Source organism: Aethalodelphis obliquidens, unplaced genomic scaffold (assembly GCF_003676395.1).
Source record: "Aethalodelphis obliquidens isolate GAN/ISIS:26980383/991018 unplaced genomic scaffold, ASM367639v1 scaffold34, whole genome shotgun sequence".
NCBI classification, from domain to species: domain Eukaryota; kingdom Metazoa; phylum Chordata; class Mammalia; order Artiodactyla; family Delphinidae; genus Aethalodelphis; species Aethalodelphis obliquidens.
Window position 1 is genome coordinate 2127979 of NW_020837978.1, and position 12096 is coordinate 2140074.

A 12096-nucleotide genomic window follows, 5' to 3' on the forward strand; every position below is an offset into this window, starting at 1 on the left:
AGAGAGAGAGACGGGGGGAGAAGGAGAGAGAGGGAGAGGGGGGGAGAAGGAGAGGGAGAGACAGAGACAGAGACAGAGAGACAGGGAGAGAGAGAGACAGACAGAGAGAGAGAGAGAGTGTCCGCGGCTGCTGGGTGAACACTGCGAGGAACCCGCCGCGGTGCCGGGGAGGTGCCTTGTCTGGGAAAGTGTGCGTGAGGGGCAGACGGGGCGGGGTGCACGGGGGTGGGACGCTGGGCGTGGGGAGCTCCGTGACCCCGTGGAGGGTTTTCATTTTAGCCGTGAGGCGGTGATTCACTGAAGCGCACCAGCTGACCGCGGCCCCTTAGCTGAGGCCTGCAGCAGCTGGGAGAGTTTCCAGAACCCACGGGGCCCCGTGAAGCCGGCAGGTGAGCCCTGTTCTCCTCGCCTCGAGCCGCACGCAGATATGAGCGGTGCGAGGGGCAGCCGCACGCCTGCGGCTCCTCCGGGCTCCTCCACCGGCTGCAGGGTTTCCGCGGCGTCTGCGCCGGAGGGATGGGCTCGGCGGGCGGGGCGCTCGCCCCGAAGCCTCAGCGGCCATCGTGCAGGTCCCTGGAGGGCCCGTCGAGCAGAGGGGCTGCGTTGCTGTCGCTCTTGTTGCTGGACTGGAAACCGGGCCGTGCAGGGACACGGAGGCAAAGGCCGGGATACAGGAGAAGCGCAGGTCACGGAGCCGGGGACGCAGTTAGACGTGTGGTGACGTCCTCTTGAACCTGGAGCGAAGCCTTCAAGACGCTACCAAGGGGAGTCCAGGTCGCACAGACGAAGCGGGACAGCAGAGTGGGAAGAACATCCAGTTTGGGCTCAAACCTAAACGGAGAAACTAGGGACTACGGACGCTTCCCCGGGTCGCTGACGTGTGGACGGGAAGCTCAGGCCGCGGCTCCCAACGCCAAGTAGGTAGGTGCCCGCCTGGGAACGACTGTCACCGTTAGATGAGGGGATGGGAGGGCGTAGGGTCTTGTGCCAAAATGGTTGGGAAAAACCCAGTGTCAGAACTGGGACCCGGAATTGCACCGCCGTGCTGCAACTGGAAGGAAAGTACAAGGAGTTGTGAGGTGTAAGTGGGCAAAGCGCAGACGTTATGCCTGGAATCCTGTGGGCAAGGAGGTGAGTTCCGCCTTGGCCTCTGCAGCCTGGTGGCGAGGCTCCGGGGGGCTCGCTGTAGGGCTAGTGATGGCGCGAGGGCAGGACTGCGCGAGTGGTGGGCAGTGGCTGGACAGCGGTACTTCTGGGCTGGGAAGCCTTGCTGGGGAGCGGGGGGCTCTTAGCGGCAGCTTCCAGAGAGCAGTGCCCAGAAAGGGGGCGACTGGCAAGTGAAGTTTCCGGGAGATGCAACGTTAGTAACAATTTGTGATTTGCTCTGGATTCTCGGAGTTACCAACCTGGGTCCTTGGACTCTTGAATCAATAGAAATTGGCGAGAGGCCAGAGGCAAGGCTTTACTGGGGCTCTGCAGCGCGAGGGAGCGAAAACAAGTCGCAGGTGCCCTTGCTTTGCCCCCTGAGGACGGCAGGCTGCTCCCTTAAACGGGCTGCAGGTGGGGCGGATCAGAGGTGTGGCTTAGGTGGGCTGCCCACGCCCGTGGTGGCGCATGCGCAGGACCCTGCTTGTGCTCGGCATCTCAGAAGTGGCAGCTGGATTTTGGCCTTGTTCATGATTGGCCCCAGCTGGGCATGCGTGCAGTTCTTTTTCATCCCTTATTGCGTCTTGGTATTGTGGTGCTCTAGGAGATGGTCGTTCAGGTGCAAGCACTGCAGCAAAGGGTCCCAGGTCCCAGGCTGTCTCCAGAGGACCTGGTATAGTTTGGGCAGCAGCGTGCTGGCGGCTTCTCAGGGTGATGAGACTTGGTTAAACACATCGTGTGAATGTATTTCACCTTCTGAGCTAGGGCCACCCTTCTTTTTTTTTTGCGGTACGCGGGCCTCTCACCGCTGCGGCCTCTCCCGTTGCGGAGCACAGGCTCCGGACGCGCAGGCTCACTGGCCATGGCTCACGGGCCCAGCCGCTCCGCGGCATGTGGGATCCTCCCGGACCGGGGCACAAACCCGCGCCCCCTGCATCGGCAGGCGGACTCCCAACCACTGCGCCACCAGGGAAGCCCCACCCTTCTTTTTTAAAAAAAAATTTTAATATTGGTAAAACACACATATAAAATTTACCGTCGTAACCGTTTTGAAGCACACAGGTCTGTGGTATCAAGTACATTCACACTGTTGTGCAAACATCACCACTGTCCAGCCACAGAACTCTGCATCTTGCAAAACGGAGACTCTCTCCCCGTTAAACCCTAACTCCCCATTCCTCTCGCTCAGTCCCTGCCCCGCCATCTACTTGCTGTCTCGCTGAGTCTGACCCCTCTAGGGACCTCATAGCAGTGGAACCATCAAGTGTTTGTCCTTTTGTGTCTGGCTTATTCACTGGAGCACAATGTCCTCAAGGTTCCTCCGTGTTGTAGGCTGTGTCGGAATGTCCTCCCTTTTCAAGGCAAGGTCACCTCTCTAAGTGGGTGTCCGGATGCTCAGATGAGGCTTTGCATTGGGGGGATCTTGCTGAATTTAACCCTCCTTTTCCTCTGTCTCGCTGCCCTTTCTCCCTCTTCATTTAACAGGCTCTGAGCCCGCTCTGTCCTGTGCCCCCAGCTGTGTCCTCAGTGCTGACCCCACCTCCTGAGCGCCCTGCACTTCCCCCCACTTGGCGCCTGTGCCCAGCCCAGGCCTCCCACCTGGTCCATCTGACTCCTCTGCACCCTCCCACTCCACTCGACCTCTTCCAGGAAGCCCTCCTGAGGGCTCAGTCTGTGCTGGGTGAACCGCCCAGGTCACTCTGTTTGCCTTTAGCCCAGCCCGTACTGAGCTGCACTGTAGCTATTTGGCTTTTCCATTTCTTTCACTAGAAAGAGCTTTGTCTTCCTCATTTTTTTTTTTTTTTTTTTTTTTTGTTCCCCTGGTGCCTGGCACGCAGTAGTCGCTCAATAATTGTTTGTAGGATAAACATAGGCATGAGTAAGTGAAAAACTGCTTGGGAACTCCCCTCTGTGCAAGCCAGGGGCCATCATTAGCATCGGTGGGCTTAATTGCTGCCTTTTATGGACTGAGATAAAGACCTTTTTGGTGGAGATGTGATGAAGTTTGGGGTGAATATGGAAGGGACCAGTACCGTTTAGATTGGCTCTGTGCAGAGGTAGTATGTAGAATAGCTGCCTTTAAAGGCCCCCTGCTCTCTGAGTCAGGATACAAACATCTGTAGAGACACACAGATTCTTAAGCTATTCAAGGATCGACTCAGAAAGTGCTCAGAGCACAGTGCACGGCTCCACGACTGTCCTAGTGGACACTGCACACCTTCCAGAGCCCCTTGGTGGTCCCCGTCCCTCGCCCCAGAGAGTAACCGCGGTCCCGACCCGTGGCACCAGGAATCCATCAGCTTTGGATGCGTCTGCGCCCCTCACTGTGAGGTCCATTCATCCCGGTGCGATGCGCGTTCACACACCCGCATTCCCGGTCCTGGGACCCGGTGCGTGGATGGAGGGGTGCCGCCCTCCCTCTGCTCTCGGTCCGGGGAGCGGGGTGGGCAGCCGGGGGCGGGGCGCACGCTCAAGGGCATCTTTGTGCCCCCGGCACTCAGCGCGGGGCCTGGAGCACAGATGGCCTCAGTAAATGTTTGCCGAGTGAACCCATGAATGGGCGTTTTGTCACTGGAGCTTTTCATTTTTTCCCTTGGCTTTGCTCCCCGCTCTCCTTGAAATACAGCTGCTTTCATGGGCCGCGTCTTTCTTTATTGGGTCGCTGGGCTCGTCTTCAGGGCCAGGAAGAAAACACCAGAAACGGACCCGCCCAGCAGCCATGTTCTGGGCGAAAGAGGTCTCCTTTGTGCCAAGAACAGACCCGTCTACACACTATGAGGGGGCTCGGGGCCGAGGGGCTGGCCCACGGGCCGTGTCTCACGCAGCGCCCTGGCACCAAGGCAGGGAAGGGGCTTTGACATTCTTGAGACACCCCCCAATGTGCTGAGCCGCCAGCCCCATCTGCCCCTCCCACGGCAGGGCCTCTGTGGATGGATTTCTGCATCACATGATCCTTTCAGCCGGAGACACACACGCACACACACGCGCGCGCGCATGCAGGCTTTTGTTCCCTCTCCTCCGTGTCTGCTGATCGCGGGCTCAGCTCTGAAGTGTGGCCCAGGATTCTGCGAAAGCCTCAGGGTCTGCGCCCAGAGGCAGGTCCGGCGCTGGACACAGGGATGTAAGCGCCATCTTCCGCTGGCAGCTGTGTCTCTGCTTCCTTGTGAGTCTCATAGTGCCACCGACCCCACCTGCGCCCCGGAGCCTTCGAGTCACCCCCCAACACAGTCACACGCATGGCGACAGCCTTTCCCCGCCCTGGGGGGTCCACGCCCTCCGAGAAAAGGGCCCCCCTCCAGGTGTGTGAGCTTGCTCATCTGAAAAGTGCTGAGTCACAAAATCAAATCACATGCAGACCAACACGTACTTCACTGAAACGTTAAACACTGGGATTGTGGGGAATTCTGAGGTCCGGGATGAGAGGCAGCAGTCCCACTGTCCACCTTCAGGGCCACAGCAGATGTCCAGCCGTGGGAGCTGCCGTGGGAGGGCCGCGTGGGGCAGGCTCCCCCCGACACCCCGCAGCCTGTGCATCCCCTCCACCCTGGCTCCCGGCGGCATTCAGCCCCGCCCCCTGAGGGGGCGGGGGCCCCGGTGGTGCCCATAGAGGCCCCTGAGCGGGGCGGGGGCCCCGGTGGTGCCCATAGAGGCCATGCTCCGTCCGCAGTGACCAAGTGCCTTCTGGGTCTCCTGTCTGTCCTGGGGTTCACTTCCTTGTTTGCAAACTCGAGTGTTGTCCTTGTTGGAACCCCCTTTCCTGCTTTGCTCCCCTAAATCCTAGGCTCGTGTCGTCCTTCCCGGGGACTGTGGGCACCCAGGCGGCTGCTCCCCTGGCCAGCCGGACTGGGGGGAACCTTTTTATTCATCTCTCATGGGTCAGCCAGAGGCAGGGACCAGACCTCCATCCTAGGGTGGAATTGGGGCTCCTGCCGAGTCCGGCGTGGAGTGAGGGCGTGGGAGGCCGGTCTGCGGCAGGGGCTGAGCAGGTTAACCTCAGGGGCGGGGCAGGCAGGGCTGTACTGAAGCATAGCTGATAAAGAAACTGTATTGACATCTTTCAAGGAGTTACAGAAAAGTCTCAGGGCGGATGGTTCTGTCTGTGATCACACTGCCAGCTCAACTTGTTTCTGTCCACTTTAAGGTTTGTTTCCCGCTGGAGCAAAGTGATAGGATTATCTAATTTTCCTTTGGGGCCAGAGGCTGGTGACATCAGAACTTGGGCAGGGTTTCTTTCGTGAGCTACGGAAAGCTCTGGGACAGTGGCTGCCAGCACAAATATTTTGTCTGCACTCGTGGAGACTGCGTGGGGGGAGGCCGGGGAGGAGGTGGATGCATTGGGAATATAGCTTTTGGGGGATTGGAGGACTGACGGGAAATTAAAAAAGAAATAGGAACGGTTCTGATAGCCCCCAGGAAGGTGAGCATTCTGGAAGACTTCCCTGGAAACAGACTGTTCATAGTAGGCCATTTTGGTTGGAGAATCTAATCCTATTTCGAAAATGAGGTAAGAGGAAAGCCACTTTAAAGGACTCAGTCTGTTACGTTGAGAATAGATGGTAAGGGGATGAGGGTGGGGCAGGGGGACCATTTACAAGGTTAGTGCCTGAGTCCAGACGGCAGGCGGCGGCGGAGGTGATGCACAGAGCTAGTAGGATTTGCTGATGAGGGAGATGCAGGTGTGAGAGGAAGATGCCTGAACACGTCCGCATCAGGGGCCGCGTTCGGAGCAGGGAGACAGCGGGGGAGGGGCGGGCAGGCTTCCTCTAACTTGCAAAGTTAGAGGTCTCTAGGCACATTCGGGGGAGATGCTGCGTGGGCAGCCGACCTTATAGGGTTGGAGCTCAGGAAGGAGGCTGGCTCCAGAGACACAAATTTGGGAGAAGTCAGTGTGTAGGAGGTTCGTAAGCTATGGGCTGGGGGGCGAGAGGGAGAGCAGCTAGGGGAGAGGGTGGACCCCAGAACAGAGGAAGCTGGGACTGTGACCCAGAACTAGGGGGAGACAGCCTGGAAGCCACGGCAGCCCAGGCTGGGAAGAGACGGTGTCGGGCTACGGCTCCGACACAGCGGGCTCTTGGTGGCCTCAGTGGGAGCAGCTCAGTGACGGGAAGGGCAGCCCAGTGGAGTGAGTTCAGGAAAGAAAGGGTGAGGAATTGCAGGGGTGGGGGTGATCAGAGTCAATGGGGAGGCAAAAATAGGTTTGAAGGACGTGTCTACACCCTGACCGGAGTAGTCTGGAAGGGGGGGGGGTGGAATCGAGGATGCAGGAGAGAGATACAAACCTCTGGGTGGCGCCCTGGAGGTCAGGCAGGGCCAGTGTGCGAGGAGGGCTAATCTTTATCCCCAGGCACAGGACGGAGGACTTGGAGGAGGTTCGTGGCCTTGGTGGGGGAACAGATCTGAAGCAGGATGCGGGTATCATGTACTCTTCGGGGCGGACAGTGACTCAGTTCAAGCACTTGGGGTGGTAGACACAGCTCTGGGCCTCGCCCCCTGACCTCAGGCCTCTGGAAAATCTGGACAATGCTGGTTGGCAGACACAGAGGCTCTCAGTAAGTCGTGATCTGTTTTGTCACTGTGGCAGGGACAGTGGTGCTCATCAAACAGTCCATCTGCCCCCCACAGCTTGTACCCCCTCTACCCCCGGCAGGTAGGCAGTGACGGGTGACTATTTCTGGCTAATGGGCTACGAGAGGGTGTGATGTGTCACCTCTAAGTTGGAGCATCGAAAGTTTGGGCCCACCCCTGCAGCTGTGACCCAAGGAGCAGTCCGGGTCCTTGAAGGACCACATGCAGCAGAGACCCCACCCTACCTCTTACCCCCTTGCCTGCATCCCAAGCTAGAAATACATGATGAGCTGAGGATAGAGTTTGTTACATCACGGCACCGCCATTTCAGGGCTAAAATGTTACCACAGCATAACCTGGTCTATTACTAACCCAAATACCACGTTACCAACCATGGCATATAACAGAGTTTGGGATTGATTTTGGATTCAAGGCCCAAGGATCTCGTGAGAGAATCCTGTGATGCTGTAAACATCCTCGATGCTCTTGTGACTCACTGGGCACGTGCCCGGGGGCAGCTGCATCTCCAGGTGGGCACACCACGAACCCAGGACTCACCTTTCCTCCCTTGGTAGGGAGCCGACAGGTGTCCTCCCCGTGGGCAGCTCTCTTATCCCTCATCTAAAGCCTGTAGTTCTTGGTTCTTGGTGAATGAAATTCACACCAAAGCTCACAACCCAAACGGTGGCAGAAAGAAGAGAGGAACGAGTCGCGACACCGGGCCCCCTCCGCTCTTCAAGCAGACAGCTGGTAGGCTGGCCTCCTTCACAGCCTCCTGCTGGGCCTTTCATCTGTGGGCCGTGGCTACCTGGGAAACAGGACCTGCTGTTTCATGAGTGTTCTAAAATTGCACAGTTTAGAGAAAATACTAGCCCTGACGGAGTTCTGAGTGTTCTAAAATTGCACAGTTTAGAGAAAAGCCTGGCCCTGACAGAGTTCCCCGAGTTGAGGGTAGGAACTCAGGCCCTCCCCATCGCTTTGCAAAGCCAAGGCCACTCTGCATGGAGCCCGCCTCCTTCCCACCTGCCACCCTGTGGTCCCCTGTGGAATTACACCCTCCTGCTCGCGTTGGAATGGAAGGATCTGGTTACCGTTCTGCATTCTTATCTGATCTTCACAGGGTATTAGCCCTAGAAGGCGCCCTAGAGATAATCCAAGCCAGTCTTCTCCATTTACAGCTCAGGTAACAGACCTAGCAGAGGGGCCCAGGGCTAATGAGCGGCGGGCCAGGCCTGGGGCCTGCAGCCTTGAGAAGTTCTCTGTTTATTCTTCCAGCATTTCCTCACTCAGTCAACCACTGAATCAATATTTGCTTTGCCTGTGACACGCAGGGCCCCTGCTGGCTACCGCTCGGAAGATGAGAGACCGCGTAGCTGCCCTTAAGGAGCTTCCTGAGAAGGAAGATGGGCATGAACAAGGCCACTGCATGAAACGATTGCTCTGTGGGCGGTAAAAAGGCAGGCCAGGAGAAGCTGCAGTCCGTCTGCCCGAGGCGGGGAAGGCTTCCTTAAGGGGCGTCGGGGCAAACCTCCGGGGTTACCCCTGCAGGAAAGCTGGGGCGGGCAGGGGTACGGCGTGCAGTGGGGCACAGGGCAAACGGAGGTGGTGGGTTCTGGCCGCCTCGTGGAGCTTGGTGTCAGCGGGGCGTCAAGTCAGGAGGTGAGGGGCCTTGATATCTGCAAAGGTGTTAGGGCTGAACACCGTTGAAGAACAATTAGGGGCAGTAACATGGGCAGGTTTATTCACTCAGTCCATCTCTCCATTCATTCATTCGTTCGTTCGGTGAGAAAGGCAAATTGGGAGCCGGCGAAGCAGGCAGCAGGGAAGCCAGTCGGAATGCTACAGCAGCAGCCCAGGCGACAGACGGGGAGGGTCTGTGCCAGGACGGAGGGCAGGGCGTGCAGGGTGAGGGCCGGAGGGGGCGTGGGTGACGTCTGCACAGTTTGCAGAAATAGGATTCCTGAGTTTGCGTGGGGAAAGGGAGGGACAGGTGTGCATTCACCAATGTCGGGATGACAGGAGGGAGAGGGCTGGGGGCGGGGGCAGCGGATGGCGGAGATGATGGGTCCAGGTGCTTGGGTACAGTTAGGAGGTGCTGGCCGGGAGGCATGTGTGCGGCTCGAAGAAGCGCGAGGCTGTGAGCACGTTGGAGAGTGGGTGATGAGCTAGACTAGGTCCATGGATGTGACTGCCCAGGGAGAGTGCCGAGTGAGATGAGAGCAGCCCCGGAAGGAGCTGTCCCGGGCTGGGTTCTGCAGAGAGCAAATTCAGAGAGCTTAGTCTGAATGTGGGTGAGAGAGGACGCTGGGAATCCACACCCGTGGAAGGAGGGAGAGGATGGGACTGGCAAAGGGAGCAGGAAGGTGCAGACCCCAAAGGCTCAGCTGGCCCTGGGAACTGGGACCCTTTGCTGCAGAGGTGGCACCTGGACAAACGTCTCCTTGAGCAACAGAATAGAAAGTATAAGGGACTCAAGGTACGCATACGCAGCTGGGGCAAATTATGGACAACAAGCTACAAAGAGACCACAAACTGGCCGCCACTTCTGAGGCGCCGGGAGCAAGGGCAGGGTCCTGCGCGTGCCCCCTGCACACGGCATCAGCAAGGGGGTGCCGCTAAGACACGCCTCCAGCCAGACCCGCTGATCCAGCTCCACCCTTTAGCCCGTTTAAGGGACAGCTCGCATCCTCGAGGGACATCCTCGCATCCCTAAGTGGGCGAGCAAGGGCACCTGTTTCTTGTTTTCGTTAACTTGCGCCGTAGCAAGAGTCCAATAAAGCCTTGCCTGAATTTCCCGTCTGGCCTCTTATCAGTTTCTATTGATTAAGCGATTAAAGGGTCCAAGGACCCAGCTTGGCAACAGCTCCATGGGGGGCTCTGGAGCTAAAATGGCTGCAGAGCCCCCGGGAAAGACCTTTGGGTAAGGAGGCTCTCAGCAGCTGAGGTAATCAAGAGGGGGGTGACACTTGAAGGGCCCAGACCCCAGGGCCCAGTGACAGTTCTTTCCTGGAAGGGGGATCTGCCCTTAGGCCAGCGGTGCTTTCTGGTCCACTTACTGTCACAGCTGGGCAGGGGATACCAAATGACTCGCAAGTTGGTCACCCAGGAGCAGGACACTTTCCTCCCTCCCCCAGGGGTGACAGTAGCCCTAACCTCCCCCTGACATCAGGGTGCACCTCCCTGCTGGGATGCTGCCTCCGCTTCGAGACTTGCGGGGCTCTGGACACAAGGAGCCCAAAGTGCTAGTGCTAGCCACACGTAGCAATGGCTTAGCGGACTTCGGCCATGTCCCCTGGGGCTTCTGATCCCGTGGTGAGTGAAGGTTTGGGGAGCACCGGCCCCTAGATGGATTTTTGGCGTCCTTGGCCCATGAGGTCTTCCTCTTGGGGACATGGCACTATGGGAAGCACTTCGGTTCCGTTGTGTGTGGGGGGCCTGGGGGATGACTCCCCATCCACACCGTCTCTGAGCGTCTCTTTCTTCGGTGGGCGGCAGCTTGTGGGTGATGTGACCAGCGGCTCCCGTGGGTCTGGGCCCACCCTCCCACCTCTTCCACTGTCTCAGTGAGGTTACGTGGAATGCCACGCAGAGGACACACTCTGTAAGCACTTGGATGGTGGCAGTCTCTGAGGCCCTGCGGGCAGGAGGGCAAACCTGCACCTGGAATGTGGCCCCCATGAGAACAAATCACTGGCACCTCTGGGTGGAAGGAGCCCGTCACCGCCACCCTGCTCCCACCCCTGGGAGCCGCGCCAGAGAGGAGCTGGGGCCTGGGCCTCCTGGCCAGTAGGACACGTGGTGGCAACAGCTGCAGGATCGACCTTGGGAGGTGGGAGTCCGTGCTGCTGGCTCTTGCAGAACCTCCATCCCTGCTACCATGGCTATTTTGTTCTTGGCCCTTTGTGCCAGCCCTGGGTGGTGGCAGACGGGGCCAACCAACATCAAGTGATGGAGTCCTTTTGTCACTTAGTTGACAAATTTGTTGACTGTGGTGGACGTTGTCTGCTGGGTGACAGCACGTGCTATGGTGATCTCCACACTTAGTGGACAGTCCGCCTACATGCCTCCTCCCCAGACTTCCTCGCCCTCCATCTTCCAGTCTTTCTTCCTACAGGTCCTTGACCAGCCCAGCCAGGCCCCTGGCCATCGCCCATGAGTCTGTATATACTCTAACCTTGGGCTACTGCTCTGTCGACACACAGATGACCAGGTGCACTGCCGGAGTGAATCTGTAATGCAACTGCATCCATCTGTGGCTTGCACTGACCCACCCAACGGCCAAGCTCAGGCTTTCACCCCCGTCTTCAGCTATTTGTATGGGATCCTGCCTGCAGCCATCAGTGTGAGCTGAGGACGACAGGGCATTGGTGACACAGGTGACAATGATGTAATGCATCAGTGTGATGTTACGTGGAACGTCTATAGACGGTGTAGAGCTCTTCACACTACATTTTGTGAGCGGGTGGAGAGCTAACACAGCCTTGGGCTACGAGTACCATTCATATAAACGAATATTGTCATCCATCCACGTCAATGCAAACTGCTTCTGCTCCTCTTTTCTGATCAGAAGAGAAAAGAACGCGTTTCCCCAGTCCTGGTCCACCTTCCACGTACCTGAAGACGTGTTGTTCTGCTCTGGGAAAGATACCACAGCTGCTGAGGCAGCTGCAGTTGGGACTGCTTCCTGGTTGAGCTCATGGTGGTCTGTCGCCGTCTCCCAGCCTCAGCTGGTGAAGTAGAGAGGGATGAGGACCACCGCCACTGCACCCTTTGCATCCATGATGCTCCACCCTCCTCTGGATGCAGTACTGCCTGGCTGAGGTGGGGCAGTATCCCAGGCTCCCCCCGGCATCCTCCACTACAGTAGCTCCTACCCCAGGCCAAGGACCCAGTACGGGGGTGTGCCAACTTCTGAGCGCGTCCACCCCAATTGCATGTTCAGGGACCAGGCGAATGTGGACCCTAGGCCAGCACTCTGTTTATTGTCTGGTCCCTGTAGGCTCCGCACACGCAGGAGGGCAGTGATGACACTTCTGGTCCCCATATCTCAGTGCCGGCTCTGACCCCTGAAATGCCTGGGTCTTCCTCTTTCCCGAGTGTACCGTTACCTGAGTAAATGGGCACTGGTCCCTTTGGGGGAGGGCTGGGGCTCACAGTGTGTTGCCGGGGACCTGGTCACGTCTTCAGTTATCTGGTTCCCGGAGACGGAGCAAAGGGACCACCTGAGATCAGGGTGACTGAGGATCGTCCATGCCCCATGTCTTGTGACGGTGTAGGGTGACTACTAGCCTTGTATCACCCCCACCTTACACCCTGAGCTGACTCCGTGGGCACTGTGGAGCGAAAAGGGCCCATCACAGCTGTCCTGCGTTGGGCTGCAAAGGC